The 12874-nt window shown below is 51.1% G+C and overlaps 1 protein-coding gene across 3 annotated transcripts in view; it reads left to right on the top strand.

The window, feature by feature from the left end:
• LOC144699585 (carbonic anhydrase-related protein 10) overlaps positions 1-12874 on the top strand; it is a 265727-nt gene that overhangs the window by 209321 nt on the left and 43532 nt on the right. The gene's annotated exons all lie outside the window — the stretch shown is intronic.

Genomic DNA, 12874 nt, shown 5'->3' with positions numbered 1-12874 from the left:
TTTAAACCTGGACGAGATTACAGAGTTAGGGAGCAGCAAGGCCATGGTGGGACCTGAAAACAAGCATGAGAATTTTAATATCGAGGTTTTGCCAGGTGGGGTTCCCAGTGCCAGTCAGCGGGCAGAGAGTGGGAAGGGCTGTCAGGGAACCGGACTTGGTGTGAGTTAGGACTCGGGCAGCAGAGTTTTGGATGAGCTGAAGTTTATGAAAAGTGGAAGGCTGTGAGGACAGCACTGGAATATCTACAATAAAGGAGAGAGACAGAGAGTACAAGGACATGGATAACAAATACCAATAGCATCAGAAAAATGGATGGAAAGGGGAGGGAGAGAGGAGGATAGACGGTAATAGGCTTCCCACTGCTACACTTCTGAAGGCGCTGTCTTTTGGATAAGGCTTCAAACTGAGGTCTGATCTGCCATCTCAGGTGGATGTAAGAGATCCCATAACTATTTGAAGAAGAGCTGATAAGGTCTCCCTGGCCAATATTTATCCTTCAACACTGGGGAATGGCCAACTCCTGTCCCTGGATGATCTGGCCATTCATGTCACTGCTGTTCATGGGAGCTTGCTGTGAGTAAATTGGGTGCCACATTTCCAATATTCCAACTGTGACTCCACTTGAAAAGTACTTCATTGGCTGTAAAGTGCTTTGGGACATCCTGTGGTGGTGAAAGACACTACAGAAATGCAAATCTTTCTTCCTTTAACCGTGTGCTCTTTTCGGGGGAGGGGATGGACATACAGAATCTTTTAGCCGGTACATTTTGACCTGGCTGCCCAGGTGCAGTCAGACACAGTATCGGGGCATGAGGACTTGCTTCCTTTCCTAAACCCAATTGCTCATCATTTCAGTCATGGCTAATTACCCTAACAGCTGCACTGTGCAACTCATTTCATGTTTAATATGCTGACTGGTCAGTTAAATGATATCAGTTAACCCAGAAGATTCTAGCAGAAAGCAACGTGCAAGTTGGGAATTGATTACAAACGTATCACAGTTACCGTCACTCGAAATAATGACCCAGTGCGTTACTTTCCCATTCTCGGTGGGGAAGTCTATCTTTCTGACAAGCACCAGCCATTCACCACAACAAACAGGAGTGCAAGAGGAGACTCCGAGATTCCGCATTCTACCACTAAACTTGCCGCAACCTCCAGAGACACTTGAAAACATTTGCGAACAAGGGCGGTTTTAACGAGAAGTATCAGTGCCTTCACTTTAAAAAATGTTCCGTGATTGTGGGACTCCCCCCCCCACTTCAAAGGGGCCCCTGACGATGAGATTCTCACCTGGAAATGTTTTCACTCAAACCTCACAGCACCAGCTGGTCACTGGGAGTGAGCTCAGGGCTGGAATGGTTCAGCTTGGGCCTCAATACTGGGCCTGACCACAGTCTCAAAGAAATGATTGGATGATTTAAAAGGTGATGGGGAGGGGGTGATGGGGAGGGGGTGATGGGGAGAGGGTGATGGGGAGAGGGTGATGGGGAGGGGGTGATGGGGAGAGGGTGATGGGGAGGGGGTGATGGGGAGAGGGTGATGGGAGGGGGTGATGGGGAGGGGGTGATGGGGAGAGGGTCATGGGGAGAGGGTGATGGGGAGGAGGTGATGGGGAGGGAGTCATTGGGAGGGGGGGGTGATGGGGAGAGGGTGATGGGGAGGGGGTGATGGGGAGAGGGTGATGGGGAGGGGGTGATGGGGAGGGGGTGATGGGGAGGGGGTGATGGGGAGGGGGTGATGGGGAGAGGGTGATGGGGAGAGGGTGATGGGGAGGGAGTCATTGGGGGGGGGGGGTGATGGGGAGAGGGTGATGGGGAGGGGGTGATGGGGAGAGGGTGATGGGGAGGGGGTGATGGGGAGGGGGTGATAGGGTGCGGGTGATGGGGAGAGGGTGATGGGGAGAGGGTGATGGGGAGGGTGTGATGGGGAGGGGGTGATGGGGAGGGGGTGATGGGGAGAGGGTGATGGGGAGAGGGTGATTGGGAGCGGGTGATGGGGAGAGGGTGATGGGGAGAGGGTAATGGGGAGAGGGTGATGGGGAGAGGGTGATGGGGAGGCGGTGATTGGGTGCGGGTGATGGGGAGAGGGTGATGGGGAGAGGGTGATTGGGTGCGGGTGATGGGGAGAGGGTGATGGGGAGGGGGTGATGGGGAGAGGGTGATGGGGAGGGGGTGATGGGGAGGGGGTGATGGGGAGGGGGTGATGGGGAGGGAGTGATGGGGAGGGGGTGATTGGGGTCGGGTGATGGGGAGGGGGTGATGGAGAGGGGGTGATAGGGAGGGGGTGTGATGGGGTGGAGGGGGTGATGGGGAGTGGGTGTGATGTGGAGGGGGTGATGGGGAGGGCAGGTGATGGGGATGGGGTGATGGGGAGGGGTGATGGGGAGAGGGTGATGGGGAGGGGGTGATGGGGAGGGGGTGATGGGGAGAGGGTGATGGGGAGGGGGTGATGGGGAGGGGTGATGATGGGGAGAGGGTGATGGGGAGGGGGTGATGGGGAGGGGGGGTGATGGGGAGGGGGTGATGGGGAGGGGGTGATGGGGAGAGGGTGATGGGGAGGGGGGGTGATGGGGAGGGGGGGGTGATGGGGAGGGGGGATGATGGGGAGAGGGTGATGGGGAGGGGGTGATGGGGAGGGGGTGAAGGGGAGGGGGAGGGGGTGATGGGGAGAGGGTGATGGGGAGGGGTGATGGGGAGGGGGGCTGATGGGGAGAGGGTGATGGGGAGTGGGTGATGGAGAGGGAGTGATGGGGAGGGGGTGATGGGGAGTGGGTGATGGGGAGGGGGTGTTGATGGGGAGGGGGTGATGGGGAGGGGGGATGATGGGGTGGGGGTGATGGGGAGGGGGTGATGGGGAGGGGGTGATGGGGAGGGGGGGGTGATGGGGTGGGGGTGATGGTGAGGGGGTGATGGGGAGAGGGGAGTGATGGGGTGGGGGTGATGGGGAGGGGATGATGGGGAGGGGGTGATGGGAAGGCGGTTGATGGGGTGGGGGTGATGGGGAGGGGGTGATGGGGTGGGGGTAATGGGGTGGGGGTGATGGGGAGGGGGTGATGGGGAGGGGGGGGTGGTGGGGAGAGGGTGATGGGGAGGGGTGATGGGGAGGGGGTGATGGGGTGGGGGTGATGGGGAGGGGGTGATGTGAAGGGGGGTGATGGGGAGGGAGTGATGGGAGGGGGTGATGGGGAGAGGGTGATGGGGAGGGGTGATGGGGAGGGGGTGATGTGGAGGGGGGGGTGATGGGGTGGGGGTGATGGGGTGGGGGTGATGGGGAGGGGGGGGTGGTGGGGAGGGGGTGATGGGGAGGGGGTGATGGGGAGAGGGTGATGGGGAGGGGTGATGGGGAGGGGGTGATGGGGTGGGGGTGATGGGGAGAGGGTGATGGGGAGGGGTGATGGGGAGGGGGTGATGTGGAGGGGGGGGTGTGGGGTGGGGGTGATGGGGTGGGGGTGATGGGGAGGGGGGGGTGGTGGGGAGGGGGTGATGGGGAGGGGGTGATGGGGAGAGGGTGATGGGGAGGGGTGATGGGGAAGGGGTGATGGGGAGGGGTGATGGGGAGGGGGTGATGGGGTGGGGGTGATGGGGAGGGGGTGATGGGAAGGAGGGTGATGGGGTGGGGGTGATGGGTAGGGGGTGATGGGAAGGGGGGGTGATGGGGTGGGGGTGATGGGGAGGGGGTGATGGGGAGGGAGTGATGGGAAGGGGGGGTGATGGGGTGGGGTGATGGGAAGGGAGGGTGATGGGGTGGGGGTGATGGGTAGGGGGTGATGGGAAGGGGGGGTGATGGGGAGGGGGTGATGGGGTGGGGGTGATGGGGAGGGGGTGATGGGGAGGGAGTGATGGGAAGGGGGGGGTGATGGGGTGGGGGTGATGGGTAGGGGGTGATGGGAAGGGGGGGGTGATGGGGTGGGGGTGATGGGGAGGGGGTGATGGGAAGGGGGGGTGATGGGTGGGGGTGATGGGTAGGGGGTGATGGGAAGGGGGGGGTGATGGGGTGGGGGTGATTGCTGCTGCTCCTGTTGCTCTTCCGAGCTCCACACTCAGCAAGTGATTTTCTGACTTTTCTGCATCAGTGTCAGTGGCAATGCCCCCATCAGGAGCCTCGCTGCGGCCCCATGGAGACCCCTTTGTCCTGACTGATGGAGGCCCAGCTTCAGTTGGTTCAGGTTAAATGTTCTTACACTGTTGGCCTCAAACAGGCGCTCGGGCCCCTAACTTGGAGATGGTTTAGACGCTGCTCCCAGACGCTCATTTCTCTTACTCTGCATTCTGACACACTGGAGGCTCGGGCACTTGCTTAACATCTTCCAATTTATGGTCTCCTCTCTTTAACAGGGTCTCTGACAATGAGGTTCCCATTTAGCTCAGTTGCTATGACTACCTGCCTGATAGTATGGCCCCCGGATGGCTGCATATAAATGGAACCATTGAATATCCATAAAACTTTCTGAACAACTTTTAAAATATTTACCGCACTAAATATTAAACAGCGAATGCCAATGTTCCTGATTTTTAATTGTGTTTTTTTGATATTGCTGTAGGGAATTACCCTTTTAACAAATAATAACAATGTGTTCTATAATGAATCCCCTTCATCCCTTTATGATGTTTGCTGCATGATTTTAGTGGCATATATTGTTTTTGAAAGCTAATTTATCCAGGCTCTTGAGAGGAGGTTCATTTGGATTGTGTAACCACATCTTAAAGACTGAAAAGAATCAAAATTCAGTTGATGTGATAAGAAGCTGCTACGAGTTAGCTCCTCTCTTCCCCCTGCTCCTCGCTGGCTCTAACTGTCCTTCCTCTCCATGAGTAACGGCTGCCTGCCCACGACCTGACCATTCTCCCCATGCAGCCTCAGTCAGGCAGTACATTTTGTGCCAAGGCTCCTTCGACAACACCTTCCAGACCCACCACCTCCACCAGCCAGAAAGGCAAGGGCAGGGGGGACATATGGGAACACCACCACCTACAAGTTTCCCTCTAGGTCACACACCATCCTGACTTTACAGAGGATTGCATAGGTTATACAGCACAGGAACAGGCCATTTGGCCCAACCCGTCCATACCAGAGCTCCTGCTCTACTCGAGTCTCCTCCCATCTTTCTTCATCTAAATCTATCATTGTAACCCTTTATTCTCTTCTCCCCCATATGCTTGTTTAGCTTCCCCTTAAATGTATCTATACTATTCCTTCAGTCACTCCCTGTGGTAGTGAATTCCACATTCTCACCACTCTGTGGGTAAAGAAGTTTCTCCTGAATTCCGTATTGGATTTCTAGGTGACTATCTTATATTGATGGCCCCTAGTTATGTTCTTCCCCACAAGAGGAAACATTCTGTCTGCATCCACTCTATCAAAACCTCTCATCATTTTGAAGACCTCTTTTAGGTCACTTGGAAATATATCGCTGTTCCTTCACTGTCACTGGGTCAAAATCCTGGAACTCCCTTCCTAACAGCACGGTGGATGTACCTACACCACATGGACTGCAGCGGTTCAAGAAGGCAGCTCACCACCACCGTCTCAAGGGCAACTAGGGATGGGCAATAAATGCTGGCCCAGCCAGTGACACCCACATCCCATGAATGAATAACTGGTAAAGAAAACAAGATGTAGTCACTTGGTAGTACAGAACTTGAATATTGCTGTAAAAAGAGACAATACTGTCGAAGCAAACAAAACAACAATTTATACTGCATGATAAAAGGATGCTGATTCGTTTGAAGTGGATTCTGTTGATCGGGGTGTTGCCATGGGGAAGGCCCCAGGGAAACGTTGTCCCCAACTTCTTGTTTGCTTGAAAAAGGGTCAATTTCCGGACACACTCTTTTTGTTTACAGAGGACAGGGCCTTGCACATGAATATAATGCGGCTTAATCAGAGTCAACTTGCCTGGTTTGAATTTAAACAAAAACTTGGGCATAATTCCCTTCTCCAGGGCAACACCCTGACCAAACAGAGCCCGCTTGGAAACCAATCAGCATCCTCTTCTCATGCGGTATAAATTGTTTTTTCCTTTGAGATTTGGTATTCTCGCAAATCTGTCCTGATGAGTACAATATGAAAAGCTTCAACAGCATGTCTCTTTTCACAATAAAATAGGACCTGAGTTCCCTCCCACACCGAGGTCCTGATCTCAGCTATCCCAATATGGAGAGTTGGTGAATATAGATCAACAACACACGGCACCAGCACCAGCAACAACCTGGATTTACATAACACAATGAGACATCACAATGCGAACCACAGGAACATTATCAAACAAAATTTGCTGCAGTGCCAACTTAGGAGATATTGGGGCAAGTGATCAAAAGCTTGGTCAACGAGGGTAGATTTCATGGAATGTCTTAAAGGAGGCGAGAGAGGTGGAGAGAATCCAGAGCTTACTGTAGATAAAGAGGGAGGGAGGGAGGAGGGCGAATTGGAGGTTGAATTAACTCCTGAGCATGCTCACAAAACTGGGAGATTGGGAAAAGGTTTGTCAGTAAAGGAACTAGTGCTTGATGGAACAGGAGCACCTGAAAAATGAATTGAAAGTGACCTCAAATGTTCCTGGAACTCTGGCTTGAGGCTCACACATTCACTGCTGCTCTATAGACAGAGGCCATGTCTGCAGTCAATAGTCATGTATTATCACCCAATACGGTCTAAAGTGGTTGAACATTGATGTCAAGACAACCTTTAAACATCTGACATGTTCTGATAAATAGATTGACATTTACCTAATAACTGGTCTCCATTCTGAAAATCAACAGGGAACCAATTAAGCACTCAGTAAGCACAAGCTTCAGCCTTCTGAACATCCCACATTTCCTAAAGCTTTGAAGATTTACTGAACCATGACTAAGGAATGAATAATTGGTGGTGAAACATCGCTAAGTCTTTGCCTGCATTTATGAGTAAAATATTGTCCCATTAAAGGGTGCAAACAAACTCTGGGAATGATCCAGGCTCACATATTTGCATATCAATGGAGTTTATTGGAGAACCGCCAACTCAGCTTCATGCAAGAGTCACCCTTGAGATTTCCAATAACTCTGCCTGTTAGTATATACTGCTTTGCTACACTCCCTGCGGCTTATTAATCAAGGACAGCTCACCATTCTATCCACTGGTCAGACAGAAGTATCATATTCCTGCTCTGGCCAGTCCCAGTGCACCCAACCCCTTCCCATTCACTCCCATTTCGGACAGTCCCAATGGACCCAATTTCCTCTCATTCACTCCTATTATGAGCTGTGTTAAAGGGCCAAATCTATATTAAAGGTGCTATCTACTTAAATGCAAGTTGTTGTTGAAGGTGTTACTGTCCCTACCATCACATTCCCAGCGCTGAGGGTGTGTGACTCTGTCAAAGGTGAGATGGTGGTTTAGTGGTCATGTCTGCCCTAGTAATCCAGGGGCCCAGGCTAACACTCTGGGTATATGGGCTCAAATTCCACCACAGCAGCTGGTGGGATTTAAATTCACTTAATAAAATCTGGAATTGAAAAGCCAGCCTCAGTAATGACCATGGAACTATCATCGATTCTTGTAAAAACCCATCTGATTCACTAACGTCCTTTAGGGAAGGAAATCTTCCTTCCTTACCTGGTCTGGCCTACATGTGACTCCAGACCCACAGCAATGTGGTTGACTCTTGACTGCCCCCTTAAATGGCCAAGCAAGCCACTCAGTTCAAGGGCAGTTAGGGATGGGCAACAAGTGATGTCCTCACCCCGTGAAAGAATAAAGGGGGAAAAAAACCAAGCCCCTGACCCCTTCTTCAACTTTCTGAATCTATTTCCTTCAAAGGATATTTGCTGTTTCTGATGCACTTTAACCTCAGACTAGTTGATTAAATGAGATGAGGATTTACCAGTTAGACGCATCAATATCCAGATTATAGACATTTTGATCTCAACATAAGAAGGCAGCACTTATCAAGTCGAAACAGATCATGTGCTCAGAAATCAGTAATGATTAAAACAAAAAGGCGTTGGTTTTCCTTTTTCCATGAGTATTGCCTCTATTTTTATTTGCTTTCCTCCTGGGCCCCCTGTATTATATCAGGAGGAAGTTTTTAATATTAAGGCACAACTGTGCCCACTGGAAGGAGAGTCAGTAACGAGAGGAGACGGATTTAAGATAATTGACAAAAGAACCAGGGAGGAAGTGAGGAGAATTTTTTTTCTGTCTGTTGTGATCTGGAACACGCTGCCTGAAAGGGCAATGGGAGGAGATTCAATAGGAATTTTAGATAAATTAGATAAATACTTGTGAAGGAAAATTTACAGGGTAATGGGGAAAGAGCAGGGGTAGTAGGACTCATTGGATAGCTCTTTTAAAGAGCCAGTACATGCATGATGGGTCGAATGGCCACCTCCAGAACTCTTTAATTTTATGATGTCTCCAACAATGCAGGAGAGGGAACCAAGGGCTGTAGGCAGGGGATGGGTATGGGGATGCAGCACAGCTGGAGGTAGAGTGGGTATGGGTGCAGTGGGTATGGGACTGAGATGGGTATGGGGGTACAGTGATTATGGGTGCAGTGGGTATAGAGGTGCAGTGAGTTTGCGGGTACAGTGGGAATGGGGATACAGTGGGTATAGGGGTGTGGTCAGTATGGAGGTACAGTGGATATGGGCACGGTCAGTATGGGGGTGCAGTCAATATGGGGGCACAGTGGGTATGGGTACAGTCAGTATGGGGGTGCGGTCAGTATGGGGGCACAGTGGGTATGGGTACGGTCAGTATGGGGGTGCAGTCAGTATGGGGGCACAGTGGGTATGGGTACAGTCATTATGGGGAAATGGTGGGTATGGATGTGGTGGATATGGGTACAGTGGGTATGGACATGGTGGGTATGGGTATGGTGGGTATGGGTACGGTGGGTATGGGTATTGTGGGTATGGGTATGGTGGGTATGGATGCAGAGGGTATGGGTATGGCGGGTATGGATGCGGTGGGTATGGATGCGATGGGTATGGTGGTATGGGTATGGTGGGTATGGACACGGTGGGTATGGGTACAGCAGGTATGGATGCGGTGGGTATGGATGCGATGGGTATGGGTACGGTGGGTATCGATGTGGTGGGTATGGGTACAATGTGTATGGATGCAGTGGGTATGGGTACGGTGGGTATGGATGCCATGGGTATGGGTATTGTGCGTATGGACACAGTGGGTATGGGTATGGTGGGTATGGACGCATTGGGTATGGGTACAATGGGTATGGATGCGGTGGGTATGGGTACGATGGGTATGGGTACGATGGGTATGGGTACAGTGAGTATGGATGCAGTAATTATGGGTATGGTGGGTATGGATGCGGTAGCTATGGGTATGGTGGATATGGATACAGTGCGTATGGATGCAGTGGGTATGGATGCAGTGGGTATGGGCAAAGTGGGTATGGGCACAGTGGGTATGGATGTGATGGGTATGGGTACGATGGGTATGGTTGCAGTGGGTACAGGGGTTGCAGAGGTCAGTGGAGCTGGGACCAACTAACTCTTTCTCAGACCCCTTGAACTCACTCTCTGGAAAAGGCTTGTCCATTTAACTGATGTTCCAATCCATGACTGGTCTCACTGTCAAATTTTTAAAAATTCATTCATGGGGTGTGGGTGTCGCTGGCTGGGCCAGCATTTATTGCCCATCCCTAATTGCCCTTGAGAAGGTGGTGGTGAGCTGCATTCTTGAACTGCTGCAGTCCATGTGGTGTAGGTACACCCACAGTGCTGTTAGGAAGGGAGTTCCAGGATTTTGACCCAGTGACAGTGAAAGAACGGCGATATATTTCCAAGTCAGGATGGTGGGTGACTTGGAGGGGAACTTCCCACCTGAAATTCCCACCTGAAGCCAACGGACCTTTTACTCGTCCGTCAAATTTTCCATCTCACCCGCGACGATTCCTGCTGCAGGCGGGACCGGGAAATCCCAATCCCTGTTTCTTTAAAATGATTCACTTACAGGGTGTGGGTGTCGCTGGCTGGGCCCAGCATTTATTGCCCATCCCCAATTGCCCCTTGAGAAGGTGGTGGTGAGCTGCCTTCTTGAGCCGCTGCAGTCCATGTGGTGTAGGTACACCCACAGTGCTGTTAGGGAGGGAGTTCCAGGAATTTGACCCAGCGACAGTGAAGGAACGGCGATATATTTCCAGCACTTTCTGTTTTTATTTCTATTTCAGATGTCCAGCAGCTACAGTATTTTGGTTTTATTTCAGTGGATGATCCAGCTGGAAAGAATTGATACATGGGGAGGTGTGTGTGGGGGGGGCGGGGGTGGGGGGTGGTTTTGGGGCTGCCGGTGGGGGGGGTGGGGGGGGGAGGGGGGGCGTTGGGTGAAGCTTGTGAATCTCCCCAGGGGGCAGGAGGCTTTTTGTTTCTCTATGAGAAGGTCAGTCATTTCCACACAGACACACCTGCTTTCGAGATTACCTCTGTCGAGTGGGGATGTCTAACAGGAATTGACAAGGTACCATTTTTTCTCTGATAGTGTTTAACCGCGTTACCAGCACTGTTTGATCTTACAAAAGGGCTTTCTTTAAGGCTGGATGACAAAGATGTATTTTGACACCTCCTGTGTAAACTGGTTGCGGATAACACAGCGTTGGCTGATGGTTTGGTTTCTGACAGCTGCCACTTATCTGCTGGATAATTGGTGGACACTGTCAGTTTAAGGCGAGCAGGATTAGTGTGGAGGGTAATGTGTTCTGATTTATTTGCTTCTGATTTCTCCGGAAGGAGTGAGGGGGAGAGAGGGGTTGTCAGCACCCTCCGCCCCTCAGCTCCTTGTGGGCCTGGGGACAGTGAAAGTGCCCAGGGGTCTTGATCAGAGGGACTGTTGCAGTTAAATCCCAATTGGTTTCCAGTTCTACATCTGCACGGCTCCCGTTCCAAGCAGGAATTTCATCATTTCCCAGCGCCTTCTCTTCATGGTCACTGTCTGGGCCTCAACCAGACAATTCACAACCCAGGCATCCTCATTCACCCTGAGCTGAGTTTCCAGCCTCATAACCTCCACATCACCAAGATCACCTGTTTATAAGCATAAGAGCATAAGACATAGGAGCAGAAATTAGGCCATTCGGCCCATCAAGTCTGCTCCGCCATTCAATCATGGCTGATAAGTTTCTCAACCCCATTCTCCCACCTTCCCCCCATAACCTTTGATCCCCTTACCAATCAAGAACCTATCTATCTCAGTCTTAAATACACTCAATGACCTGGCCTCCACAGCCTTCTGTGGCAATGAATTCCATAGATTCACCACTCTCTAGCTAAAGAAGTTTCTCCTCATCTCTGTTCTAAAAGGTCTTCCCTTTACTCTGAGGCTGTGCCCTCAGGTCCTAGTCTCTCCTACTAATGGAAACATCTTCCCCACGTCCACTCTATCCAGGCCTTTCAATATTCTGTAAGTTTCGATCAGATCCCCCCTCATCCTTCTAAACTCCATCGAGTATAGATCCAGAGCCCTCAAACGTTCCTCATATGTTAAGCCTTTCATTCCTGGGATCATTCTCGTGAACCTCCTCTGGACCCTCTCCAGGGCCAGCACATCCTTCCTGAGATACAGGGCCCAAAATTGCTCACAATATTCTAAATGTGGTCTGACCAGAGCCTTATAAAGCCTCAGCAACACATCCCTGCTTTTATATTCTAGTCCTATCGAAATAAATGCCAACATTGCATTTGCCTTCCTAACTACTGACTCAACCTGCAAGTTAACCTTAAGAGAATCCTGGACTAGGACTCCCAAGTCCCTTTGCACTCCAGATTTCTGAATTCTCTCCCCATTTAGAAAATAGTCTATGCCTCTATTCTTCCTACCAAAGTGCATGACCTCACACTTCCCCACGTTGTATTCCATCTGCCACTTCTTTGCCCATTCTCCTAACCTATCCAAATCCTTCTGCAACCTCCCCGCCTCCTCAATACTACCTGTCCCTCCACCTATCTTTGTATCATCTGCAAACTTAGCCAGGATGCCCTCAGTTCCTTCATCTAGATCATTAATGTATAAAGTGAAAAGTTGTGGTCCCAAAACTGAGCCCTGCGGAATTCCACTAGTCACCGGCCGCCATCCTGAGAAGGACCCCCTTATCCCCACTCTCTGCCTCCTGCCAGACAGCCAATCTTCTATCCATGCTAGCACCTTGCCTCTAACTCCATGGGCTCTTATCTTACTGAGCAGCCTCCTGTGCGTCACCTTGTCAAAGGCCTTCTGGAAGTCCAAGTAGATAACATCCATTGGCTCTCCTTTGTCTAACCTACTTGTTACCTCCTCAAAGAATTCTAACAGATTTGTCAGGCATGACCTCCCCTTGATGAAACCATGCTGACTTTGCCCTATTTTACTATGCACTTCCAAGTATTCTGAAATCTCATCCTTAATAATGGACTCTAAAATCTTACCAACGACCGAGGTCAGGCTAATCGGCCTGTAATTTCCCGTCTTTTGCCTCACTCCCTTCTTAAACAGGGGGGTTAAATTAGCGATTTTCCAGTCCTCTGGGACCCTCCCTGACTCGAGTGATTCCTGAAAGATCACCACTAACGCCTCCACTATCTCTTCGGCTATCTCCTTCAGAACTCTGGGGTGTAATCCATCTAGTCCAGGTGATATATCCACCTTCAGACCTTTCAGTTTTCCTAGCACCTTCTCCTTGGTAATGGCCACCAAACTCACCTCTGCCCCCCGACTCTCTTGAACTTTGGGGATGTTACTCGTGTCTTCCACTGTGAAGACTGATGCAAAGTACCTATTCAGTTCCTCCGCCATTTCTTTGTTCCCCACTACTACTTCTCCAGCGTCATTTTCCAGCGCCCAATGTCCACTTTTGCCTCTCTCTTACCCTTTATATATCTAAAATAACTCTTGCAA

Source organism: Cetorhinus maximus, chromosome 24 (genome assembly GCF_964194155.1).
Source record: "Cetorhinus maximus chromosome 24, sCetMax3.hap1.1, whole genome shotgun sequence".
Lineage (NCBI taxonomy): Eukaryota > Metazoa > Chordata > Chondrichthyes > Lamniformes > Cetorhinidae > Cetorhinus > Cetorhinus maximus.
The sequence above is the reverse complement of the archived record's forward strand: the minus strand, read 5'-3'. Positions and strand labels throughout refer to the sequence as shown.